The 27,776-nt window shown below is 42.7% G+C and overlaps 1 protein-coding gene across 2 annotated transcripts in view; it reads left to right on the top strand.

Annotated features, from left to right (window-relative positions):
* The first annotated feature begins 4,435 nt into the window (after window positions 1-4,435).
* USP49 (ubiquitin specific peptidase 49) overlaps window positions 4,436-27,776 on the top strand; it is a 126,313-nt gene continuing 102,972 nt past the window's right edge. Inside the window, exon 1 of one of the 2 annotated variants that reach the window (XM_082247041.1) lies at window positions 4,436-4,557. The gene's annotated coding sequence lies outside the window, so the exon portion shown is untranslated. The remainder of the gene's footprint in view (window positions 4,558-27,776) is intronic. The other variant, XM_082247042.1, reaches the window with a different exon arrangement.

The following is a 27,776-nucleotide window of genomic DNA, read 5'->3' as shown; positions in this document are numbered from 1 at the left end:
TTTCCGTACCCACTGTATATATATATATATATATATATATATATATATATATATATATATATATATATATATATATATATAAATCTGTGTGTATATATATATATAATATATAAATATTCTACTATAATATCCATTAAAAAAAAAAATCACATTTCTTCATACGTTATGGCCAAAATGTATTCTGCTACATGTCTTTAGTAAGAAAAAAATCCCAATGAGTGTATATTGATTGGTTTGCATGAAAGTTATAGCGCCTGTTCACACTACCGCGACGCTACTTCCCGGGGCGACCTCCGAGATCGCGGTGCGAGCAGCGTGCCGCGACCTTGGAGCGGCCGCCACGGACTTCATAACATTGAAGTCTATGGCGGTCGCCTCCTGGTCACCCCAAAGAAGCTCTGGACCGCTCCTATTAGAACGGGTCCGCAGCTTCCCTATGGGAGGCGACCTGTGAGGCGACCAGGTCGCCTCACAGGTCGCCCTAGTGTGAACCGAGGCTCAGCGTCTACAAACTATGGGATACAAACTGTTTGTTTTTTTTATACTAGTAACGGTGGTGATCAGTGACTTGTGGGACTGTGATGTGGTGGAAAATCTGGCACTAACTGACACTAATACAGTAATCAGTGATAGTATTATAGACTGTCACTTTACTAATGACACTGACTGGCAAGGGGTTAAATGTGTGCCTAAGAATATTTAGTGTATTTACTGTGTGCTGCTTTTACCATTGACCGGCACCCACTGATTGGCTTGTGCTGCAGCAAATGACAGCACAGTCTTCCGGGTTCGCGTGAACGGACCCGGAAGAAGGGTGTGAGATATAGGTACATGATTGTGCATGTATGAGTCGACCTGCCACAGTAAATGTACTAGGTACTAGTAAATGTGCCACAGTAAATGTGTAGGAATCGGCCCCGGTGAGGATGGATCCCTGGACTGATAAGTGTCCTTTTTATTAAAATTCAGCAGCTACTTTAACTGCTTGCCAACCCTCTGCAGTACATTTATTGTGGCAAGTTGGCTTGTACAGGCACAATCACAAACCTGTATGTTGCGTCTTTCTTCCAGATCCACATGTGCAGGGAGTAAAAATTGGAACATTGCTTAGTGAAAACAGGACACAGTAAACACATTACAGAGTGTTATGCCCCATACACACGTGCAGATTATCTGCAGACTTTTGTCTGCAGACTTACCAAAACCATATAATATGAGGTCAAACCTAAACACTTTCAATTTGTATGCAATCCGGCAGGCCCTTGCACTACATAGAAAAGGTAAGTCTGCAGACAAAAGTCTGCAGATAATCTGCACGTGTGTACGGGGCATTAGGCCTTGATCGACCTAGATGTTACCCTTTTCCAGCCAGTGTCATTAGTACAGTAACAATGTATATTTTTAGCACTGATCACTATCTTAGTGTCACTGGTGTGGTCAGTGGCAGTTAGTCAGTTCCCACCCAGTGTCAATTAAGGCCTTGTTCACATCATGTACAGTGACAACAGTTTTTCTGTACGAGAGCACAAAAAGAAAGAAACAAGCAATTCTTCCCTATGTGCCCTGTTCACACCACAACACTAATAACACGCGTTTCTCCTCAGCAAAAAGTAAAAAATATTACTGCACAGGTGATAACCTAAGTGAAATAAAGCTGCTTGCAATATCACAACAGAACCGATTGTGCAAAAACATACATGATAACAATTGCAGCGCTAAATAAATGAATTTCAAAGTAAATCATTAAAAAATAAACCAATATAGCGCTTGAACACTAAAGTGCATAGTGACAGATGAAAAGAAAGTCCATTGAAGTAATATCCAAAGAAATGTGATTGTTTAGATGAATTTCCAATTGGTTGCACCTCCACCGTGATAATAAACAGGATGTGAGCTTACCAGATCTCTAGACTCCACGTTAGGGGGGGAGTATCACAGGTCGCCGCAGGTCGCCTCCCATAGGGAAGCTGCGGACCCTTTCTAATAGGAGCGACACAAGTCGCTCCGACCTAGAAAAAGGATCCGGAGCTTCTTTGGGGCGACCAGGAGGCGACCGCCATAGACTTCAATGTTATGAAGTCCGTGGCGGCCGCTCCGAGGTCGCCCCTGCAAGTAGCGTCGCGGTAATGTGAACCGGCGCTTATAGGAAACGTTGATACTAAGAATATCCGATTGCCTGTTGGGGGATCAGGAGAAACTTTTTCCCCTGCTGGAGCAAACTGGATCATGCTTCCTGGGGTTTTTCACCTTCCTCTGGATCAACTGTGGGTATAGGATTGTGTATATGGGATTGTATGGTTGTTTTTTTCTTTTTTTTTTTTTTTTATTGGTTGAACTGGATGGTCTTGTCTTTTTTCAAACTAACTATGTAAAAGGAAAGGTATTTTTTTAGTAACATTCAATTACAAATGACTTGTGTCGCAATTGTACACGCTATATTTCTTCTTTATTTGTTATGTTTTTCCTCATGAAAGTGGAGTTACCCTTTAAGATCCAGTTAACACCTAGGCTGTTTGCAGTGCGTTTTCTGAGTCGCTTCAATGCTCAACATCAGGGTTTCTGCTATACCGAATGGCCTCTGTTCACACCTGAGCATCGTGCTGCAGGTGTGAACAGGTGTACATTAACCACCTGCAACCCGGCCACTGTACATATACGGCCGCGTGGGAGTCCCGTCCTTCTGATCGGACGTTCCGCAACGTCCTTGAGAAGGAGCGAGATCACGCTGCCGCGGGCACGCGCAGCGGCGCGATCTCGATGTGCCTGTGTCCCTCGGACACAGAGCAACAAGATGCGGCAGGAAAGCCCTGTGATTGGCCCTCCTGATCACATGACGGCTGTGTCCAATCACAGCTGTCATGTAATTTAAATACAGCCGTTGTAACGGCTTTGATCTCTTCTTCTCCTCACACAGATCCTGTCAGTGAGGAGAAGAAGATGATCTGTGCTGCAGTAAGGGGATCAGTGAGTTTTTCTAATTACTCTCTGATCACAGGGGGGGGGGGGTCTGTGCTGGTAATCAGAACATTGATTGCCAGTGCAGCCCTGGGGGGGGGGGGGGGGGGGCTTTGCCACTAGAGCCACCAGGGATGGCATTCAGGGCTCAGAGAGCCTGCCGGTGGTTCCCTCCCTATCAGTGCTGCCCACCAGTGCCCATTATTGCCATCTATCAGTGCCGCCCACCAGTGCTGCCTATCAGTGTCCCCCATCAGTGCTGCCTATTAGTGCCCATCAGCGCTGCCTATCAGTGCCCACCAATGCTGCATATCAGTGCTACCTATCAGTGCATATCAGTGCCACCCCATTAGTGTCTCTTCGTCAGTGCAGGAAAAAACATATCTATTTACAAAATTTTGTAACCCAAACAAAAAAAACTTTTTTTTTTTCAAACTTTTCGGGCTTTTTTTATTTGTGCATCAAAAAAGAAAAAAACCTTGCGTGATCAAATATCACCAAAAGAAAGCTCTATTTGTGGGGAAAAAATGACACAAATTTGGTTTAGGTACAGTGTTGCATGACCGCGCAATTGTCATTCAAAATGCAACAGCGCTAAAAGCTGAAAATTGGCCTGGGAAGGAAGGGGGTTTAAGTGCCCAGTATTGAGGTAGTTAAGTTCTTGGGGCCACAGCTGGATGTTTTGGCCCCTATAGACTTCAATAAGAACACCTGAAAATGCGTATAAGCCCTCATTCACATTGAACGCGGCTTTGAAATTGTGTGACTTCTCCCACCATTTTAGGGTGACTTGAAAGACATCTGTGCGGGTTCATGCACAGATGTATATTGAAGTCGCCCCCGAAGTCGTCAAAAGTAGCGCAGGAACTACTTTTGGAAATTGGTGCGGCCCCGCGAAGTCGGCGACGCTCCCATCCTTGGCAGAAGACTCCGATTTGACCCGTCAAATTGCGCTGCTAGGTGTATTTTTCGCACAAATGAAAAACGCACGTACAAGCTGTAGAGTGAACCTTCCAGAAGCTCTCAGCTGTGTCTGGCAAAGCAAAACTAAAGTAACCAAACTCGACTGGCCACTTTCGTATCAGGCTCTTTTCCATACCTCACTCTTTTTTTAAGTGGTAAACAAACAGAGAGCTGTCTGCTTGTTTGAATGCCAAACTAGAACAGTCTGCGCCTTTAAGAGTCCTTTGTCTCCAGCAACCTTATTTACCCTTTTGCGGCTCAACCACACTTTCCACAGCCGTCCGTATTCACAAACAGAGCTACGCTTCCCGGAAGGGATGTCCGCCACTTTTGTTACGCACTTAGCGCACATCCGAAATAATACCCAGAGCACGGCCTGCGTGTGCTGAACGTGGAGGAAGAAGGAGGTGACGCTTTGACCGGCGGCCTTCTCCTCCAATCACAGGTGGCGGAGGGGACAGGCGCCGGCGGCGGGAGCCTATGGGAACACAGGAGAGCGAGCCGGGGGGGCGGAGACTTGTGCGGTAACAACCGGGTGACAGGCCGAGTGTACTGCGAATAACGGAATAAAGAGCGGCATCGGTGGAGACATGAGGCGGAGACAAGGTGGAAGGAGAGGGGCGGGCACCGGACAAGCAGGTACCGGGCCAAGAGGGGCGGGGTGCGGATGGTGGAGGGGGGGGTTTGAGGGGAGGAGCGGAGGAGGTGGTACCGGGGGAGGCACACACAGATTTTGTATACAGGCACATGTAAATAATACAAAGACAGAAGTGCAGGTATTCATACTCAATCGTCATTGTGCTGATGAATTCTCATTATCAGCTGCTGGAGATCAGAAGTCTATATGTGTGTGTTTCTGTCCAGTTGGGGGGATTTTAAGCGGGCTGCTTTGTTGTGTCCCTACTTAGATCCCTATCAATATATCAGTGTGACTACACAACACAGAGAGTGTTGTAAAAAGCAGGATTGTGGTCATTCTGTGTGCACAGATGTCCTGGCTGCTGACAGCCCAGATGTCATAGATCCAAATCTGTCCTCTTCACTAATATTACACCCCCCCCCCCATCCGGATCTGTAGTGGCTACAGTGTTGGGGAGCAGAAAACATGGACTCTGGTGTGATTGGGGGGACTAGGCCTTGGTGTGACATGGAAACTTTTCAATGGACAGTCTGCAATTTAGGAATTCAATATCAGATGTCACAACTAAGATGGTGGCCTGATTTAATTAGATGCTCTAGTTTAAACCTGGTCCGTAAAGGTGATTTCCCCCCCCCCCCCCCCCCCGGAAATGACAATTCGCCGGCAGCATTGAGAAACGCCGAAGTTATGCCTCGTACACACGCAACGATTGTTGGTCGGGAATTTTCAGCCAACGTCCGATCGGCTGATTTTCGGCTTGTTAGTATGATGCTTCCGACAACCGACTCCGACTTTTCGGCCGAAAAAAATCTGGCGTGCAGACTATAAAATTTTTGTTGGCCGTCAACACAACGGCCGATTTTCCGTCAGTCAGTACAGATTTCGGCAGACAAAAATCTGATGAGCAAGACTGGGCATGCTCAGAGAAGAAAAAACACACGGAAAGTTAACCAACACATGACATCACTTCTGAAGTAGATTCTTGTTGGGTGAGAAAATTCGTGTGCAGTCTAGGCACATTCCAACCAACACAACAACACTGGACAAAAGACGGACGATCGGTCGGCTGATAATCGTTGCGTGTGTACGAGGCATGAGACAGCTAGTACCGCGTCCAGTACACAGACACTGGCTGGGCATTGTTTGTTGTATTAAGGCCCGTACACACGTACCGATCGTCGGCATACAAACGTCGGTGGACGAAGGATCTGCCGATTGTACGCGTGTTAGTATGGTGCCTCCGACAGATGTCTGCGCACAATCCGCGGACAAAAGTCTTTCGTGCAAACATGAAAATATTTGTATGCCGACACCAGAACGGACGATTGTTCGCCTGTCAGTACACAATTCGGCCGACAGACCGCAGATTTGCAAGACTGGGCATGCTCAGAAAATAGAAAACACAGGGAAAGTTAACCATTACATGACATCACTTCTGCAGTCGGCGGACAAAATTCTTGTGCTGTCCTTGTGCTGTCTTTGCACTTTTCAGCAGACACCAACATCCCGGGGAGAAAAGAGGAACATTTGTAAGCCGACCATCGGTACGTGTGTACGGGGCTTTACTATGTATACCAGGAGTGTCCAACCAAGACAGCAATGATTGGGGCCCAAAACAGAATCGTAAACTTTCTTAAAAATGTTGATTTTTGTAAAAAAATAAAAATGCATTTGCACTTGGCAAACAAATGCAGTCGAAGAAAAATTTGACAGTGCCTCTTTATTATTAGAGATGAGCCCAGGCGTGTTCGAGTTGCTATGTAGGAAGCCGACACTGCACTCCACTAATCACGGACAGCGAGACATTTCCCGGTCTGCACAGCTGCGGATCAGGAAATGTCTCACTGCCTGTGATTAGTGGAGTGCAGTGTCGGCTTCCTGGCGGGATCAGCAACTTACAAACACGATCAAGCTCATCCCTGTTTATTATACTGGTATTGGTGGCGATCCTAAGAATTTGCAAAGTTTTGTTATTCTACAGGATTTATATAGCACCAACAGCTTACACAGCGCTTTACAATATGAATGAGCCCATTCATATTGTATGGACTCAAATCGCATTGCAAAGGATCAGATGTGTTTTAACCACTTTACCACCGGAGGATTTTGCTGTCTTACGTCCAGGCCACTTTTTGAAATTCGTCACTGTGCGAATTTAACTGACAATTGCGCGGTCATACCCAAACGAAATTGACGTCCTTTTTTTCCCACAAACAGAGCTTTCTTTTGGTGGTATTTGATCACCTGTGCGATTTTTTTTTTTTTTTTTTTTTTTTTTTTTTTTTTTTTTTTTTTTTTTTTTTTTTTTTTTTACTTTTTGCGCTATAAACAAAAAAAGAGCGACAATTTTGAAAAAATAACAATATATGAAATTCCCCTCCAAAAAAATGTAAAAATTTAAAATTTTTTATCATTTTAGGCCAATTTGTTTTCTGCTACATATTTTTGGTAAAAAAAAATTGCAATAAGCGTATTTTGATTGGTTTGCGCAAAAGTTATTGCGTTTACTAAGGTAAAGATTTATGTCATTTTTGGTGTTTTTTTTTAACGAGTAATGGCGTCGATCTGCGATTTTATTATTTTTTTTTTTTTTCGGAACTGCGACATTGCGGCAGACAGATCGGACCCTTGACTGACATTTTTGACACTTTTGGGGTTACCAGTGACATTACTACAGTAATCAGTGCTATACATATGCACTGTTACTGTAAAGATGACACTGGCAGGGAAGGGGTTAGTTTTTATTGGAGAGGGAGGGGTTAATGTATGCCTGGTGCTTACTGATATGTGTGGGGGGAGGTGACTGAGTGATACAGGGACAGATCGCAGGTTCAGCTATGCTCCTCCCCTGGCCCGAACTCCCGCTGTAACTGAATACAGCGGGAGCGAGCCTCCGGCGGGGCGCGCGCCGAGAGAGGGGAATGTTTGGTGACGTAGGTCTACGTCGCCAGACGATAACGAGCCACTTTGCCGCAGTACAGTCAATGTAATTGGTCGGCAAGTGGTTAAACGGGAATGCGGTCCAATTCCTGGCCGATTTTGCATGTAGTTTTCCCCAGCACTCTTATGCGAACCCAGGCTTGTCCTAGTGCTTTCAGCCTTCAACACAGGAGCAGTGAGGGAAACCGCATGCAACTCGGACAGCATTCACACTACATGGAGTAGGGGTACAAAAGGTTCTACCTGTGGGGGATAAGCAGATGGAAGTGATAAAAGTCCAGTTAGTTGGAGGTGTGATAGACTTCCCTGAAGAGAGAAGTAAAAGTGGCCTGAGTATGATATAATATAATATATGGATATAATGAGATGGAGTGTTCCAGAGGAGCTCTGGAGAAGTCCTGGACTTTTATGGGTTTTTTTTTTTCTTCCCAAAGAAAAATCTTCTACTCTTCCCAATCGCGCCGTATTCACGTCCTCCGTTTTCGGCAGCACCTACTGTATATTTGTGAGCAACTATTGGCAAGGATGAAGCACACGAAGGGCAAGAGTAGAACCAAACTATCACATGAGCAGCTTGAGAATTCATTGAGAATTGCTACTACAGCCATGGTCTAAAATTTTGAAAATGACAAAAATGTTTATTTTCACAAAGTCTGCTGCCTGAGTTTTCATGATGCCAATTTTTATATACTCCAGAATGTTCTTAAGGCCCCTTTCACACTTATGCGATGAGATTTTACCGCTATTTTGCAGCGCAATTTTGACGCGACTTTGCCGCGATTTTGAAAGCAATGGCTATGGCTCAAAACGCAATCAAATTGTGGCAAAGTAGTGCAGGAACTACTTTGAAGTCGGTGCGACTTCAAAACGCACTGATATGAATGGGGCTCATTGAAAATAATGGAAAACGACTTGTCATGCGATTTATTTATTTTTTTTTTTTTTTTTTTTTTTTTTTCCGGTCCAAAATCGCGGGACAGGTCACACTAGTGTGGGGCCTTATAATGACCATAGGAATTGCAATTGGCATACAAATTAATTTCATCCCATAAAAAAAAAACATTTCCACTGCATTTGTGAAGAAGGCTTCAGGGCGCACAAGCAAGTCCAGCAAGCGTCAGGACCGTCTCCTACAGTTGATTCAGCTGTGGGGTCGGGGCATCACCAGTGCAGAGCTTCCTCAGGAATGGCAGCAGGCAGGTGTGGGTACATCTGCACAAAGCGAGGCCAAGACTTTTGGAAGATGGCCTGGTGTCAAGAAGGGCAGCAAAGAAGTCACTTCTCTCCAGAAAAAACATCAGGCAGAGACTGATATTCTGCAAAAGGTGCAGGGATTGGACTGCAGAGGACTGGGTTAAAGTCACTTTCTCTGATGAATTCCCTTTCTGATTGTTTGGGGCATCCAGGAAAAAACGTTATCCAGAGAAGAAAAGGTGAGCGCTACCATCAGTCCTGTGTCATGCCAACAGTAAAGCATCCTGAGACCATTCATGTGTGCGGTTGCTCCAAATTTTGCCTAAGGACACAGCCATGAATAAAGAATGGTATAAAAACCTCTTAAGAGAGCAACTTTGTCACCAAACTGTTTAACCACTTTACCACCGGAGGATTTTGCTGTCTTACGTCCAGGCCACTTTTTGCGATTCGGCACTGTGCGACTGACAGTTGCGCAGTCATGCAACGCCGTGCCCAAAACGAAATTTACGTCCTTTTTTTCCCACAAACAGAGCTTTCTTTTGGTGGTATTTGATCACCTGTGCGATTTTCATTTTTTGCGATATTAATTAAAAAAAGCGACAATTTTGAAAAAATAATATTTTTCTACTTTGACAGTTAAAAAATATCCAATATATTCAATTTTTGTCATATATTTAGGCCAAAATGCATTTAGCTACATGTCTTTGACAAAAAAATTCTCAGTGAGCGTTTTTTTAACCGCTTTATGACCGGAAGGTTTTACCCCATTCCTGACCAGGCCATATTTTGCGATTCGGCACTGCGTTATTTTAACGGACAATTGCGCAATCGTGCAATGCTGTATCCAAATTAAATTTATGTCCTTTTTTTCCCCACAAATAGAGCTTTCTTTTGGTGGTATTTGATCACCTGTGCGATTTTAAGTTTGCGCTAAAAACAAAAAAAGAGTGACAATTTTTTTTTAATATGAAATCCCCCCCCCAAAAAATGTAAAAATCAAAAATTTTCATCATTTTAGGCCAATTTGTTTTCTGCTACATTTTTGGTAAAAAAAAAAATCGCAATAAGCGTATTTTGATTGGTTTGCGCAAAAGTTATTGCGTTTCCTAACTAAGGGAAAGATTTATGTCATTTTTGTTTTTTTGCGGGACTGCGACATTGCAGCGGACAGATCGGACCCTTGACTGACATTTTTGACACTTTTGGGGGTACCAGTGACATTACTACAGTAATCAGTGCTATACATATGCACGGTTACTGTAAAAATGACACTGGCAGGGAAGGGGTTAATGTATGCCTGGTGCTTACTAACGTGTGTGGGGGGAGGTGACTGAGTGACACAGGGACAGATCGCATTTTCAGCTATGCTGAATCCTGCAATCTGACCCTGTCTGTCACTTAGGAGATCCGCCCGCTTTGTTTACACCGCCGCTTTGTTACCGCCGCCGCTCCTCCCCTGGCCCGACTCCCGCTGTAACTGAATACAGCGGGAGCGAGCCTCCGGCAGCGCGCCGCCGAGAGAGGGGAATGTCTACGTCGCCAGACGATAACGAGACACTTTGCCGCAGTACAGTCAACGTGACTGGTCGGCAAGTGGTTAATGCCTTTTCCAGCATGATGGAGCACCTTGCCATATGGATAACTAAGTGGCTTGGGGAACATTTGGGTCCATGGCCAGGAAACTCCCCAGACCTTAACCCCATTGAGAACTTGTGGTCAATCTTTAAGAGGCAGGTGAACAAAAAAAAAAAACTCCCCACAAACTCCAAGCATTGATTTATGCAAGAATGGGCTGCCATCAGTCAGGATGAGGCCCAGAAATTGACAGCATGCCAGGGGGAATTGCAAAGGTCTTGAAAAAGAAGGATCAACACTGCAAATATTGGCTCTGCATAAACTTGTAAATGTAATTGTCAATAAAAACCCTTGACAATGAAATGCTTGTAATTTATACTTTAGATCTTTTTGTCAGATGTTACTATGGTATACTAAACACTGAGCAGCAGACTTTGTGAAAATTAATCATTTTCATTCTAAAAACTTTTTTACCTTCATCCAACCAAATATTGATGCATTAATTAATCAAAAACCGTGTCAAATATCACACTTGTTTTAAATTGCCTTATTACTTTAGGAAACAAAAAAATTACAAAAACAATGTTTTATTACTCAGTTATATAATCTATATCAGTGATCGTTTAACCCCCCCCCCCCCCGCGTGTGACCGGCAGACCCGATGTCCGCCGGTCACTCGGCGATTGTCGGGGCAGAGGGAGAAAGGCAGGCGGCTGATGTAAACAAGCCGCCTGTCATTCTCCCCTGTGTAGGAATAGTGATCATACGGTTCTACTATGTAGGACCGTTGATCACTGTTCCTACACCTCAAGGCACAGCCAATCAGTTAGAATCACACCCCTAGGGACACACATAACCCCTCCCTCTCAAAGTTAACCCCTTCACTGCCAGTGTAATTTTACAGTAACAGTACATATGTAGAGCACTGATTACTGTAGTAATGTCACTGGTAACCCCAAAAGTGTCAAAAATGTCAGTCAAGGGTCCGATCTGTCCGCCGCAATGTCGCAGTACCGCAAAAAAAATCGCAGATCGCCGCCCTTACGCGTTAAAAAAAAACGACAATCTTTCCCTTTTGTTAGTAAACACTATAACTTTTGCGCAAACCAATCAAAATACGCTTTTTGTGTTTTTTTTTTTTTCACCAAACATATGTAGCATAAAACAAATTGGCCGAAAATGTTAAAAAAATGTGGATTTTTACATTTTTTGGGGGGGAATTTCATATAAAAAAATGTGAAAAATATTATTTTTGCAAAATTGGCGCTCTTTTTTTTGTTTATAGCGCATGATCAAAAAATCGCACAGGTGATTAAATACCACCAAAAGAAAGCTCTGTTTGTGGGGAAAAAAAGGACGTCAAATTCGTTTAGGTACAGCGTCGCACGACCGCGCAATTGTCCGTTAAAATCACGCAGTGCCGAATCGCAAAATAGGCCCTGGTCAGGAAGGGGGTAAAATCTCCCGGGGCTTAAGTGGTTAACTTGTGGTCTGCCTGACTTTTTATGCTCCTCAGAAGAAAATTCTAAAATGTATGGCCAGCCTTACATAATGTGTTAAAGCTTGTCCTGGAAACTTTAAAGTCTTCTTTTTCTTTAGGGATAAAGAAGCCTGTGAACACAGTTGCATGAGAAAATTATCACAAGCTGTATCAAGGCTAGGTTCACACTTTGCACAAAACCACTTGCGTGTTCTAGACCCGCAGGTGAAACGAGCTGCTCTTTAGCAGACACAAGGGTGCCATTATTTCTTAATGGCACCCACAAGCATCAGCAAAATGCCCGCCCTTTCATGGGCACAAAACCACATGCAGCCACAACGATTCCATGCAGTACAATTTTAAAAAAAAAAAAAAAGAGGGGGGGTCTGGAACTTCTTTAGCAGCATTTTCCACCCACAGCTCGTGAGTTGTACAAGTGTGAGCTTAGCCTAAATCCAAAAACAAAAATGTTTTTATTTTTAGGCTTACCAGTTCTTGGGCTGCATTTACACCTAAAGCTGAGCAATTTTTCAGGCGTGGTGTGTGTTTTTTTTGGTGTGTTTATTTTTTTAGAAGTATATTACAAGCGTTTTTTTCAGCTTCAGGTGTTTTTGTTTAGCCAATAGAAAAAGGAGAACCCCCCCCTGAGGGAATGGGACTTTAGAGGCCATAATAACACCAAAAAATTGGATTATTAAAACATGAATTTATTAGATTAACATAAAATCAACTGTATAGAAAAAAATGACACGATACAATAACATGACATAATAAAATGCTTGTTAATTCAGAGAAAATGGAAGCACGGACTTGTAAAGGACACCTATCACCCTACGCGTTACGGGAAACCCTTCATCAGGGGTGTGAGTCATGAAGTCCAGAGTGCTGGAGTGTAAATGTTTCTGAATGGAAAATACACAGTAATAATATACATGCAAGATGTATGAAATCAAGAAATTATTTTGTACAAAATACTTCATATGCCGGAAGACAGAATCTCACATTTATCACAATGCTGCAATCTTATACATGTGTAAAATGCACTACCATATGAGTAACGTACCCAGAAAGAATGACCAAGTCGAGTTGGGAAGAGAGAAAGTCACAAACAGGTAGACTGGAGAAAATGAGGAAGAGCGTCAAAGATGGAGATTGTTTAGCCAATATAAAGCACTAGGGGGAGGTTAGAACAGAAAACGTGCAGCGAAAGGTTAATGTCACACGTCGCACCGTTTTCATAAGTTCCTATTGAAGTCCATGGGGCCAAATTTGATAAAAAGAAGCTCATGTACTACAGGCGACAGAACATTCAGGTGTGAACAGGGGCCATTGGAATGAATGGGATTTGCCTTGTTGAGCCATTTTCTACTTGAAGCACTAAAAACTCTCAAGTGTGAATGGGGCCTTAGATGTGAAGATGTGGTGACAGCATTAAGCCTCGTACACACGCAACGATTGTTGGCCGTGAATTTTCGGCCAACGTCCGATCGGCCGATTTTCAGCTTGTTAGTATGACGCTTTCGACAACCGACTGCGACTTTTCAGCCGAACAAAATCTGGTGTGCATGCTATAAAATTTTTGTTGGCCGTCAACAGAACGGCCGATTGTTCGTCAGTCAGTACAGATTTCGGCAGACAAAAATCTGATGAGCAAGACTGGGCATGCTCAGAGAAGAAAAAACACACGGAAAGTAAACCAGCACATGGCATCACTTCTGAAGTTGGTTGTTGTTGGCCGAGAAAATTTGTGTGCAGTCTAGGCACATTTCAACCAACACAACAACACTGGACAAAAGACGGCCGATCGGTCGGCCGATAATCGTTGCGTGTGTACGAGGCTTTAATTCTTCCTTTTTGTGCAGGGTGTTTTTTTCTTTGTTACCTGGTATAATCTGATTGCACAATCTCTTTTAGATTGACAAACAAGTATAGTGAAAAGGCCTGTCTGCTTTGGATAAAGCTTGATTGGTTAGTTTAGGTAGGCCCTCATAGTTGTGGTAGATCTAAAGTTCTTTGTACACACATTATAATGTTATGGTGCACCCATGTTTTTGATCTTCTTATCCAATCAATGTGCAATTTGACAGACTCTGCAAACAATTGAATAGCCGGAACTTCTCTTAGGATCATTTTTTTTTTTTACTTTTTTCAGCTTCAATCTATCCAAGTCAATTGACCATGGCAGAAAATATTAACTATTTGGCAGCACTGAGATGCTGTGGTCATGAATCCAATCATAATTTTAAGTATTTGAATGTTGTGAGTTTGCATGGTGAAAGTAAAGGTCCAATAACTTGATCTGATCTTCCAAAAATAGTTCTGAATCTACTTCCCGTGAAAGCATTCCCGTGAAAGCATATCGATCAGTTAGGTTGTCGGCTATAGGTCACTTAAGCCCCGTACGCACGTAGCGATTGTCGGCCGTAAATATTCGGCCACCGACCGATCGGCTGATTGTAGGCTTGTTAGTATGATGCTTCCAACAACCGACTGCGACTTTTCGGCCGAACAGAATCTGGTGTGCAGGCTTTAAAATTTGTGTTGGCCGTCACCAGAACGGCCGATTGTTCGCCAGTCAGTACAGAATTCGGCCGACTAACAGCAGATGAGCAAGACTGGGCATGCTCAGAGAAGAAAAAATACACGGAAAGTAAACCATCACATGACATCACTTCTGCAGTCGGCTGTTGTTGGCCGACAAAATTCGTGTGCAGTCTTTAGCACTTTTCAACCGACAGGACAGCACCGGACAAAAGACGGCCGATCGGCTGACATTCGGTACGTGTGTACGGGGCTTTATCCCTATCAGGAGAGATCCATTGGAAAATCTTATTCATTGCAGGGTGTATGTCCAGCAAAAGTGGTAGTTAGATGGTTGAGACAAACCAATATAAGGTATTATTTATTTATGTAAAACCTTCATCCCAAAAGGAAAAAACAAGCTGTAAAAGGTAATCGTGCAACGCTGTACCCAAATAAAATTGATGTCCTTTTTTTTCCACAAATAGAGCTTTCTTTTGGTGGTATTTGATCACATCTGCAGTTTTTATTTTTTGCGCTATAAACAAACAAAAATGACAATTCTGGGAAGAAAAAAAAAACAATATTTTTTACTTTCTGCTATAGAACATTCCCAATAAAAAATAAAAAAAAAATCAAATTTTTTTTCATCATTTTAGGCCAATATGTATTCTGCTACAAATTTTTGGTAAAAAAAATTCCCAATAAGTGTATATTGATTGGTTTGCCCAAAAGTTATCGCATCCACAAACTGGGGGAAAGATTTGTAATTTTTATTTTGTGTTTACTAGTAATGGTGGCGATTAGCGATTTTTTTTTTTTTTTTTTTTTTTTGCGGGACTGCGACATTGTGGCGGACAGATTGGACACCTAACTGATATTTTTGACACTTTTGGGGGGGGGGCAGTGACATTACTACAGTAATCAGTGCTAAAAAATATGCACTGTTACTGTACTAATGACACTGGCAGGGAAGGGGTTAACACCAGGGGCGATCAAAGGGGTTAAATGTGTCCCCCTAGGGGTGCTTTCTAACTGTGTGGGGGAGGGAGTTGCTGAATGAACACAGAGACCTGTGTTCCTAAATAGGAGGAACACAGGATCCCTGTGTTCATCACTGACAGAACAGCGGTCTGCAGTGTTTACATCAGCAGACCGCCGTTCTGTCTCCATGGGGAGCGATTGCAGGTGCCTGGTGGACATTGCGTCTGCTGGACCCACTGATTGGCTCCTCCTGTGGCCAATCGGTGCATGTGCGCTCCCCCACTAGCTGTCTCACAAAGGGACGTACAGGTATGTCGTTTCGCGAGACAGAGCCGACTTACTGCAGTATAAGTACGGCAGCTGGTTGGCAAGTAGTTAATTTGTTAGCTCAGCTTTAAATTTCTTAGTCAAGTCAGTTTAAATCTGCTAGACCATCTAACATTACCCTATCCCTATATTAAAGTATTCCTTAATCCACAACAGTCTGTACAGGCAGTAAAGCATGCTTGTTATACTCACTGTGGAAGTTAAGGGGTTAATCCTCTGCATTGTGTAAAAAGGCTGTTTGATCCTGTCTCATCGGATCATCTCCTTCCACGGACTCCAATATATTTACAGAGCCAGAGGATAGGCTGCACATTTTCAGTTTGGTGTGTATGGCTAGAGTTTTTCTTTTTTCTTGGTAGAGTGCATGTGATCAGCACAGGGCCAATCAGCACTGTTCAGACAAAGGGTCGGGTTCTGCATTCTCATAGGACAATCGCGGGAGAATGAAAACTCCTCCTACAAGCTTTTACCGGTCACTCAAATCACAAGATGCTCTAACTGCTGCTGTAAAAATGTGTTTAGCAGTATATATTTACTAATATAATTGTGTTTCCATGTTCTGTGAAGGCCCAGATATAGTGAATGCAGGGTCCTAGGTTTACTAACACTTTAAGAGCTCATTCAGATTGGCTGACAAGTCGCGGTCCATTGAATAGTACAGGAGCCGTTCTAATAGGAGCGACACAAGTCGCTCCGACTTAGAAAAAGGGTACTGTACTACTTTGGGGCGACCTCGGAGCGACTTGCATTGACTTCCATTATGTGAAGTCCCGCCAAAGTTGCGGTGCACGCGACTTCACAGGTCGCCCCCCCAAAGTCGGATCGCCTCAGTGTGAACCGGCTCTAAGCTGATCTCCATGTTTCCTCTCACTTTAAAGTTAAACAGTTTGTTTTAGACCGAGCTGGTGAAAACAAACTAGTTCCTTCGCTAACTGCTGCAGCAGCTCTCAGCACTGTATGCAGCTTTAGCTGCATACAGTGCCAGGTTTCGGCTGTGAGACAGACTTCCTATCTCACACCCGGACCAAAACCGGAGTCAGTCCTAGAGATGCTTAGCCATTGCTGGCAGCTCTGTTTTCTTTGAATATAAAGCTTCCTCTGATTGGCTGAGACGAAGAGGTGGGCAGATGAATTCATGATCTCAGCCAATCGGAGGAAGCTTTGTATTCATTCAGAAATACAGAGCTGCCTATGAATGGCTAAGCCTGAGACCATTTTGTTCTGGGCATGGAACGGAACACAGTGCTGTATATTGTATGTAGCTGAAGCTACACACAGTGTATACAGCGCACCTGTTAGTGTTGGAAATAGTTAGTTAGTTTTGACCAGCTTGGCTAAGGGTCCTTTCACATGGTCCGCATCAGCCGATGGAGTCCGTTGTGCTCAGCGGGGATCGATCCGCCGATCCTTGCTGAGCAGGCGGATAACAGCTTCATCTCCGCTCTGTGTGCGGAGATGGAGTTGTCAGATCCCTGCTGTCCTCTATGGGGAGATCGGATGAGAACGGACCACCTGTCTGTTCTCATCCGATCCGCTGGACTGATGGAAAATAGGGTTTCCTTCCGTCCGGATTTCACGGACGGGATCGGCAGCGGATAGCGGTGGGTGTCAGCGGAGATGTCTCTGCTGACATCCGCTGCTCCATAAGGATGCATGGAGCATCCTATCAGGTCCGCCTGAAAAACTGACAGGCGGATCTGATCGGTCGTTCGTGTGAAAGGACCCTTAATCAAACTATTTAAAGTGGCTGTAAAGTGATTGTAAAGCCTGGCCCCTGTAAAACAACCTTTTCAATTTAAAATAGAAATGAAAACGCAAAAAAAAAAACTTTTATAAATGACCGCCCCCACCCACCCCATATATAATTTTTTTTTTTTAATATATATATATATATATATATATATATATATATATATATATATGCCATTACATTCCCCCTGTTCTCAGCTGCATAAGAGGTAGGGGGAGAAGAAGCAACAGTACACTGATCTTCACAGTGAAGAGGGGGGCAGGACAAATCTGATCATTGAAGAAGACCAGACTGAGTTCCCAGCGTAGCTAGAGAAATAACCACGCTGTGCCTGCATGCCTAGTGTGGTCAGTTTTTAACAAGGAAGCAGAGAAAACTGGCAGAAACACCAGGGATTTCACACAAAGGAAGCAACACAAAGAGAACAGGATAAATTTTCATACAAGTACATGGTACAGCAGGCACATATCAGAAATATGAAATGTTGGGTTGCCATGCTCTTTAACCTTGCCATACACTGATCAAAATTCAGCTGTTTCAGGAGGGACGTGTTAGAAAACTAGGGATGCACCAATATATTGGCTGAAAATAGGGTTATCAACATTTTGCTAATAGAAAAAAAAGGTGCCGATAACGGCCACCAAAAATGGGTGCAATTTTGTCGTAATTTTCATAGGTCATGTGACACAACACGAATGCGCTTTTGCTGTATTTTCAATAGGGGGGGTGCATTACACCGCAATTGAAGCGCAACAGACCACTGTGAAGGCATACATAGAATTTAAAGCAATGCATTTTTTCTTTTTCTTTTCTTGAGCTTTTCTTGTGCTTTAAAAACTATTAACTAAAAAGTCGAATATAATACAAGTTTTTTTAATTTATTTATATATATATATATATATATATATATATATATATTGTGGGAGATTAGCTCACAGGGATCACCTTTTCCAGGAAAATAAAGGCCCGTACACACGTACCGATCGTCGGCATACAAACGTCGGTGGACGAAGGATCTGCCGATTGTACGCGTGTTAGTATGGTGCCTCCGACAGATGTCTGCGCACAATCCGCGGACAAAAGTCTTTCGTGCAAACATGAAAATATTTGTATGCCGACACCAGAACGGACGATTGTTCGCCTGTCAGTACACAATTCGGCCGACAGACCGCAGATTTGCAAGACTGGGCATGCTCAGAAAATAGAAAACACAGGGAAAGTTAACCATTACATGACATCACTTCTGCAGTCGGCGGACAAAATTCTTGTGCTGTCCTTGTGCTGTCTTTGCACTTTTCAGCAGACACCGACATCCCGGGGAGAAAAGAGGAACATTTGTAAGCCGACCATCGGTACGTGTGTACGGGGCTTTAGGCCAGCATGCAGGTATTTTCTTAAGTCTGGTGGGTTGCCAGCTTTATTCAGCAGAGGTTTGCAAATATGAAAAAACAAAACCGCAAAATAAATCCTTCCCGTCCGGCGCTAAACTATACAGGAATTTTCCTCACCATACAGTGTGGGACTGGTCCCCATCACCCACAAAACCTATGGTAAAGCAAACCTTTTCTTTTAAAGTCCAAAAAGAGCTCCTCTCTCAGATTCCCTTCTGAGTCTCAGGCCAGAGCATTTCTGTACTCTCTTCCTGTTCATTAAAGCCCCGTACACACGTACCGATTGTCGGCCGTAAATATTCGACCGATTGGCCGATTTTCGGCTTGTTAGTATGATGCTTCCGACAGCCGACAGTGCACTTTCGGCTGAAAAGAATCTTGTCGTGCAAGCATTAAAATTTTTGTTGGCCAACACCAGAACGGCCGATTGTTCACCAGTCAGTACAGATTTCGGCTGACAGACAACAGATTAGCAAGACTGGGCATGCTCAGAAAAGAAAAAAGACAAGGAAAGTTAACCATCACATGACATCACTTCTGCAGTCGGCTGTTGTTGGCCGACAAAATTCGTGTGCAGTCTTTTGCAGTTTTCAACAGACACGACAGCCCTGGACAAAAGACGGCCGATCGTTCGGTACGTGTGTACGAGGCATAAGGCTCCATTCACACCTGGGTGTTTTGAGTGTTTTTCAGCTCCAAAAACGCTAAAAAAAACGTTCCAAAACACCCAACAAGTAAAACCCCATTCATTTAAATGGCCCCTGTTCACATCTGAGCGTTTTGCAAAATGCCTGTAGCTGAAAAAAGTACATGAGCTTCTTTTTGGGCTGATTACCAGCGTTTTTGATAGATGTCAATGCCTGCCTCCAAAAACGCCTGAAAATCGCAGTAAAAACGCGGTAAAACGCTACGCTCAAGTGTGCATGCAGCCTTAAAGTCCATCTGAGCATGGACTCAAGTGACCCACAATCTCTGGACCGGAACCTAGCCTGTCACAGAGGCTGGAAAAACCCGGTTCGGATTCCGGTTTAGTCTCTTATTACTGAACGTATGTGAGGTGAAATATACCGATTTCTACTACCTCACCTTGCATACCGTCACACACACACACACGTGTGTATAATATATATATTATATAACTGTACATTTCCGTTTTCAGCAAAGTGCATCCATTGAGTCCAGAATTTTCATTTCGGTGCACCACAATGAAAAACTTTTCTCAATGACTTGCAGCTGCTCCTTCGTGTATTATGACAATGACAGGTCTCAGTGGGAAGAAGGGATTCCTCCATCCACCTTGTTTGTGAGGATAGAGGAATCAGATTGCGGGGTTTTTTTTTTTTTTTTTTTTTCTGCCCACTGGCTAAACAAAATTAAACAAACCACCTATGGCCAGCTTTAATTTCTACACTGAGATCCATTGAGAATTGCTACCCAACAGAATTGTGATCTCTTGATGTTGCATTTTATTTTTTTTTGTAAGTGCACGTAATCCATCAGACCTGCTTTGCAGAGGGTTAACAGCTAAAATATATATATATATATATATATATATATATATATACATACATACATACATACATACATACATACATACATACATACATACATACATACATACATACATTTATTTTATTTTTTTCCTTCTCCTTACAACACATAGGCTTTTGCGGAGACAGCTGTCATTAAATGCTTTTGTATTTTTAGAGTTCTTGCATTTTTCTGCAGTGAGAAAATGCTGCAGATTGTCGATCATTATTGTCAGTAAGTTCAATTGCTAAAAACAATTTTGATTGTACAGCATTAAAGCCTGTCATAAATAAATATTAAGTATTGACCGCACAATGGATATTTAAAGGAACGAGGCGATAGAAATGATTAAATGATTTTCTTGCATCCTAGGTTTCTTTCTGACTTGCATAACATCCCGCAGTTCTTGGCACAGAGAAGCTGAGTTGGAGAGAAGCCTATTATGTGTGTAGAAAGGGCCAACCCCCTCGAGATTGGCATCCAGCAGATAGTTCAGCATGGGGCTGGTGTTTGTGTGTGGTGTGTAGTATTTAGGTTTGTTTTTCCTCTCTCTCTCTTTCTGATCAAGCAAATGTTTCCTTTATCACTAGCCCATATTTCTGTGGCTTTAAAGTTGTGGTTGAATGTGCTAGATTTCTAAAAATGAGGAAGAAGTCTTCTTTAAAAGAAATCTAAGGCTGGCCATACACTATACAATTTTCTTGTTCAACTTTCCTTTAGATTTACCAAAACCATGTAATATAGGGTCAAACCAAAACACTTTCAATTTGTATGCAGTCAGGCAGGCCCTTGCACTACATAGTTTAAGGTAAATCTAAAGGAAATTGAATAAGAAAATTGTATAGTGTATGGGCAGCCTTAACTTGCACACGTTGTCTGTCTAGTTTTTGCTGTAATCATTAGACAATGAGCAGCATCCCTGCCAACACACTGGCTTGTTTCTATTAATCGAACTGCCTTGCTGGTGGATGACGGCTCGCAGTCCCACGGTGACTGAAAGATTGGAATTAAACTGCTCTCCACATCTCTATTTCAAGTGTCCACAGAACACCTAAAAGATGCACCTATTTCTCCAGACAGGGGACTATGATCTCGAAAACGTTTAATTCAGAGAAGTATGTGCTCATGTGGTACATAGATTAGTCCTGTCAATTTAGGGCTCTTTCACACGGGCGTTCCTTTTTTTTTTTTGCCCGGTCAGGTCCTTTTTTTTTTTTTTTTTTTTTGTAACGGACACGGATGACACTTGTGTCATACGTTCCGTATGTCCGTTTTTCATCCCATCCGTTTGCGGATGAAAAACGGACATAATGCATGTCTATGTAAATACGGATGTCTGCGGATGACACCACTGACATCCGTTTTTGCTTCAGTTCCGTTTTTTGAAAGGAAGAAAAAATAGGGTTCTCCTCCGTTCAAAAAAACTGAACTGAACTGACAAAAAACGGATGTCAGAGGATGATCATCCGATGACATCCGTATTTACATAGAGATACATTATGTCCTTTTTTCATCCGCAAACGGATGGGATGAAAAACGGACATACGGAACGCCCGTGTGAAAGAGCCCTTAAGAAGGTGCTCCTAACGACAACTCGTTATGTGTATAAAAAACACCTGTCTACTGGATCTTTCTTCCTTTCAAACCTCACCATCATGGGCAAGACCAAAGAGCTGTCAAAGGACGTCCGGGACAAGATTGTAGACCTGAACAAGGCTGGAATGGGCTGCAAGACCTTCAGCAAAATGTTTGGTGAGAAGGAGACCACTGTTGGAGCAGTTATTCGCAAATGGAAGAAATACAAAATAACCATCAATCTCCCTTAGGCTGGAGCTCCATGCGGGATTTTGCCTCATGGGGTAAGGATGATCATGAGAAAAGTGAGGGATCAGCCCAGAGCTTGTAAATGATCTCAAGGCAGTTAGGACCACAGTCACCAAACAAACCACTGGTAACCCAATACACTGCTATGGATTGAAATCCTGCAGCACCCACAAGGTCCCCCTCAAGAAGGCACATGTACAGGCCCGTCTAAAGTCTGTCAATGAACATCTCATTTCTTCAGAGAAGGATTGGGGAAAGTGCTTTGGTCAGATGAGACCAAAATTGAGCTCTTTGGCATGAACTCGACTCGTCGTGTTTGGAGGAAGAAAAAATGCTGATTATGACTCCAAGAACACCATCTCTACAGTCCAGCATGGAGGTGGAAACATTATGCTTTGGGGCTATTTATCTTCTGAAAGTCCAGGCCAACCTATGTGGGCAAATTTACAAAATCTGCAGGGGATTAAATATTTATTTTTCCCCACTGCATATTTGTTGGGACCTTTTGAATTAATGGGTATCCTTTTTTCATAACTAAATTTTATTAAATTCTATTTTAGTGATCTAGTACTGCAGGGAAGAGCTGGATCAGTAGCCAGACTCACATGAAGTGCTGATGACATCATGGTACTTCCCCGTTAACACTATGGAGAAGCACTGTGTTCTGCAATACAGCCAATAAAAATCAACAACCAAGTGAAAGCTTTGTTTCAAGAATGCAACAGTCTCTTTTTTTTTTTTTTTTTTTATGCATTTGGGATTTACTAAAGTCAAATAGTCTGTGCACTGCAAGTACAGTTGCTCTAGATCGGAGGAGAATGTGTAAGGAAAATAAAACAGCATTTTTGCTGGCATTGGTTGATTGGATGATAGAACTCTCATTTTAGAGCTTCTCCTCAGATCTAGCACAAATGCACTTGCAGTGCACAGACTATTTGCCTTTAGTAAATCAGCCCCATGGATTATCTGTATCTTTGCTTATAGACAATATAGAGACACAACATTTTTATTTGTCCAAGCTTGCCGTCCAGGCTAAAGGTCATCTAGTACAAAGTTTTCCTTTTTATTTTTAAAACATCCTTGTTCAATGTATTTTTAGATGATCTTTCTTAACATTATTTTGCAGTGGTCGTTGGTCTACTACAGTGGGTACGGAAAGTATTCAGACCCCCTTAAATTTTTCACTCTTTGTTATATTGCAGCCATTTGCTAAAATCATTTAAGTTCATTCTTCTTCCTCATGAATGTACACATAGCACCCCATACTGACAGAAAAACACAGAATTGTTGACATTGTTGCAGATTTATTAAAAAAGAAAAACTGAAATATCACATGGTCCTAAGTATTCAGACCCTTTGCTCAGTATTTAGTAGAAGCCCCCTTTTGATCTAATACAGCCAGGAGTCTTTTTGGGAAAGATGCAACAAGTCTTTCACACCTGGATTTGGGGATCCTCTGCCATTCCTCCTTGCAGATCCTCTCCAGTTCTGTCAGGTTGGATGGTAAACGTTGGTGGATAGCCATTTTTAGGTCTCTCCAGAGATGCTCAATTGGGTTTAAGTCAGGGCTCTGGCTGGGCCATTCAAGAACAGTCACGGAGTTGTTGTGAAGCCACTCCTTCGTTATTTTAGCTGTGTGCTTAGGGTCATTGTCTTGTTGGAAGGTAAACCTTCGGCCCAGTCTGAGGTCCAGAGCACTCTGAAGAAGGTTTTTGTCCAGGATATCCCTGTACTTGGCCGCATTCATCTTTCCCTCGATTGCAACCAGTCGTCCTGTCCCTGCAGCTGAAAAACACCCCCACAGCATGATGCTGCCACCACCATGCTTCACTGTTGGGACTGTATTGGACAGGTGATGAGCAGTGCCTGGTTTTCTCCACACATACCGCTTAGAATTAAGGCCAAAAAGTTCTATTTTGGTCTCATCAGACCAGAGAATCTTATTTCTCACCATCGTGGAGTCCTTCAGGTGTTTTTTAGCAAACTCCATGCGGGCTTTCATGTGTCTTACACTGAGGAGAGGCTTCTGTCGGGCCACTCTGCCATAAAGCCCCGACTGGTGGAGGGCTGCAGTGATGGTTGACTTTCTACAACTTTCTCCCATCTCCTGACTGCATCCCTGGAGCTCAGCCATAGTGATCTTTGGCTTCTTCTTTACCTCTCTCACCAAGGCTCTTCTCCCCCGATAGCTCAGTTTGGCCGGACGGCCAGCTCTAGGAAGGGTTCTGGTCGTCCCAAACGTCTTCCATTTGAGGATTATGGAGGCCACTTTGCTCTTAGGAACCTTAAGTGCAGCAGAAATCTTTTTGTAACATTGGCCAGATCTGTGCCTTGCCACAATTCTGTCTCTGAGCTCTTCAGGCAGTTCCTTTGACCTCATGATTCTCATTTGCTCTGACATGCATTGTGATCTGGAAGGTCTTATATAGACAGGTGTGTGGCTTTCCTAATCAAGTCCAATCAGTATAATCAAACACAGCTGGACTCAAATGAAGGTGTAGAACCATCTCAAGGATGATCAGAAGAAATGGAAAGCACCAGAGTTAAATATGAGTGTCACAGCAAAGGGTCTGAATACTTAGGACCATGTGATATTTCAGTTTTTCTTTTTTAATAAATCTGCAACAATGTCAACAATTCTGTGTTTTTCTGTCAGTATGGGGTGCTATGTGTACATTCATGAGGAAGAAGAATGAACTTAAATGATTTTAGCAAATGGCTGCAATATAACAAAGAGTGAAAAATTTAAGGGGGTCTGAATACTTTCCGTACCCACTGTATACTAGCTACAGAAAAGTGATGTTGATGGCCTACAGGATAATCTGTATACTGAGGGTGATAAGTAAGCTTTAATTTGTGGCCATATGGCACATTTTTTTAAATCCCTTCTTGAACTCCTAACCATTCTAGGAGTGTGAGTGGAGAAACGCTGGCTCTGTGTCAGGAGAAGTCTTTCCTCCCCTTCTAGGAGGGAGAAATGAGACACAATTTAAACATTATTAATATGTGCAGGAAAAAGACAAATTCCTCTGCCCAAAGTGCATACACAGTAACCAAGTCCTGGCCTCTTGTTAGCCCAGAAAGTTAAGAGCCAGCAAATAATTTTTTTACAAGATCTGTTTGGATTAAATGCATAAGAAATCATCAAAATATATTCATTTGCAGTCAATTGTTAGATCAAAGTAAGCTAATAATAATAAAAAAAAAAACAATAATGAATATAACTGTTTTATACAAAAATAACAATACACAAAACTGCCAGACCCTGGACATATAAGGTACTAAATATTTTTTTTTTAACTTTTTAAAATCTGGATTTACAAAGTTAAAAGCAAAAATGCATTCCTTTCAAACTGGTATAATGCAGGTTTAAACTTAGGTAAAATTACTCATGCTTTCAATGTTGCCTCCCTCCTCTACCCTCGACATTTTATTATACAGTATTAAAGGAGAACTGTGGGCTTTTAAGGATTTTACCTGTACATGTGAAAGAGATCGCATTAATCCTATTAGGGTGAGCTAAAGTACTGTAGTACAAGTCTAGTTTCTGTATATAGTTTGTAATTATCCAGGAGCATGGGGCAGCCATTTTTATTCTTTTATCTTGATGCTGATTGAAAATAGACTGTGTGCAGTAATGATTGGTAACTGGAGACCAGGTGTTATTTTAGGCTTGGCTATGGGAGCATAGGGCAACGTTTTTCTGTATTTTTTAGAAAAAAAGCACTTTGTCACCCATTGAAGTACTCAGTTTTGATGATAGGCAACCTAGGGTTATACTGCTGCCTACAATAGGAAAGTACAATAAAGTGGTTCTAAAGGCAGAAGGTTTTTTTTTTTATCTAAATGCATTCTATGCATTAAGATAGGAAAAAAAACCTTTTGTGTGCAGCAGCCCCTCTAATACTTACCTGAGCCCCGTCTCAATCTAGCGATGTTGCACGAGAGTCACTCTCCTTCCTGATTGGCTGGAACACAGCAGCGGGTGTCATTGGCCCCCGTTGCTGTCAATCAAAGTCAGTGAGCCAATGAGCAGAGAGAGGGGCCGGCAGGCAGAGCCAAGGCTCTGTGTCTGAATAGATTCGGGTGCCCCCCATAGCAAGCTGCTTGCTGTGGGGGTACTCAGCAGTTGGGAGGGGCCAGGAGCTCTGGCGAGGGACCCAAGAAGAGGAGAATCTGAACTCTGTGCAAAACCATTGCACAGAGCAGATAAGTTTTAACATGTGTGTTTTTTTTTTTTTTTTCTTAAAAATAACACTTTCATATCACTTTAGGCACATAGAAAACTGGCCTCTTTAGGTTATAACTCCTGCCACCTAATACCTGCTCAGTTCTGCTTAGTGTGCTTGGGAGAATGGATGTATCCTTCTTTCCTGCCAGGTTTTTCATTTGCATTTTCTACTATCAACTGCTACTTGTAGATTCATGAAATTTTGGAAATCCTAGAAGTCATTCCAGTTGGCCATCAAGCCAGGTTTCCTAGTTCATCTAGTATACTATCGTAGTGTTTTTTCTTCGAAGATCCTGCAGTTGGCAGTGACTAATCCGTGTTCCAATTAGCACATGGCTGCTACTCAGGTCAGGGGATTCTTTTTAGTGTTGTCAGGACCAGAGCTGCAGCCGTCTTCTATCCCTGTCTCGGATTCGCTGTTGTGAGTCACTCTGGTACTGCAAAGGGGTTTAAAGTGTTACAAAACCCACAACAGTAAAATATGCAATACAGCATGTTTATGTTCCCTGTGAAACCTAAGGGGTTAATCCTCTGCATTGTTTAAAGAAGGCTGTTTGCTTCTTTCTTCTCTGATCCTCCCCTTCTTCCACAATACCCAAACCATCACCTGATCGAACAGAGCATTGGGGAGAAGCTGCACATGCTCAGTTTGGTGTATACACATCCAGTTCATAGGTTGAACTGGATGGACTGATGTCTTTTTTTTAACCTCACTAACTATGTAACTATGTATATTGCGAGAGAATTTTTTTTTTTTTTTTTTCAATGGTAGACTGCGTGTGATCAGCACAGGGCCAAATGGTGCTGTCCAGAGAGAGGGTCAGGGGTCCTGCAGCCTCCTAGGACAGCCAGAGTAGAATAAAAACTCTACAAGCTTTAACCAGGCACTGAAAGACGTCACAAGACTTTCTACATAATGCTAATGAGAAAAGGTATTCAGTAGTTTATATTTACTAAAATAATTGCATTTCCATGTTCTGTGCACTGTAGGAGACCAGATCTAGTGAATGCAGGGTCCTGGGTTTAGTAACACTTAAAACACTTCTGGACCAGAAGGTTTTACCCCCCCCTTATTGACCAGGCCATTTTTTGCAATTTGGCACTGCGTGACTTTAACTGGTAATTGTACAGTCATGCAATGCTGTACCCAAACTAAATTTATGTCTTTTTTTTTTTTCCCCCCACAAATAGAGCTTACTTTTGGTGGTATTTGATCACATCTGCGGTTTTTTTTTTTTGTTTTTTTTTGCGATAGAAATGAAAAATGCCAAAAATGTTGAGGAAAAAATGTAATTTTCTACTTTTCTTTATTATTATTATTATACAGGATTTATATAGCGCCAACAGTTTGCGCAGCGCTTTACAATGTCAGGGAAGACAATACAGTTACAATAAAGTTCAAAACAGAAGGAACTAGAGTGCCCTGCTCGTTAGAGCTTACAATCTAGAAGGGAGGGTCAAGTGAAACA

Source organism: Pelophylax lessonae (genome assembly GCF_965119305.1).
Source record: "Pelophylax lessonae genome assembly, chromosome: 2".
In the NCBI taxonomy this organism is placed as follows: Eukaryota; Metazoa; Chordata; class Amphibia; order Anura; family Ranidae; genus Pelophylax; species Pelophylax lessonae.
The sequence above is the reverse complement of the archived record's forward strand: the minus strand, read 5'-3'. Positions and strand labels throughout refer to the sequence as shown.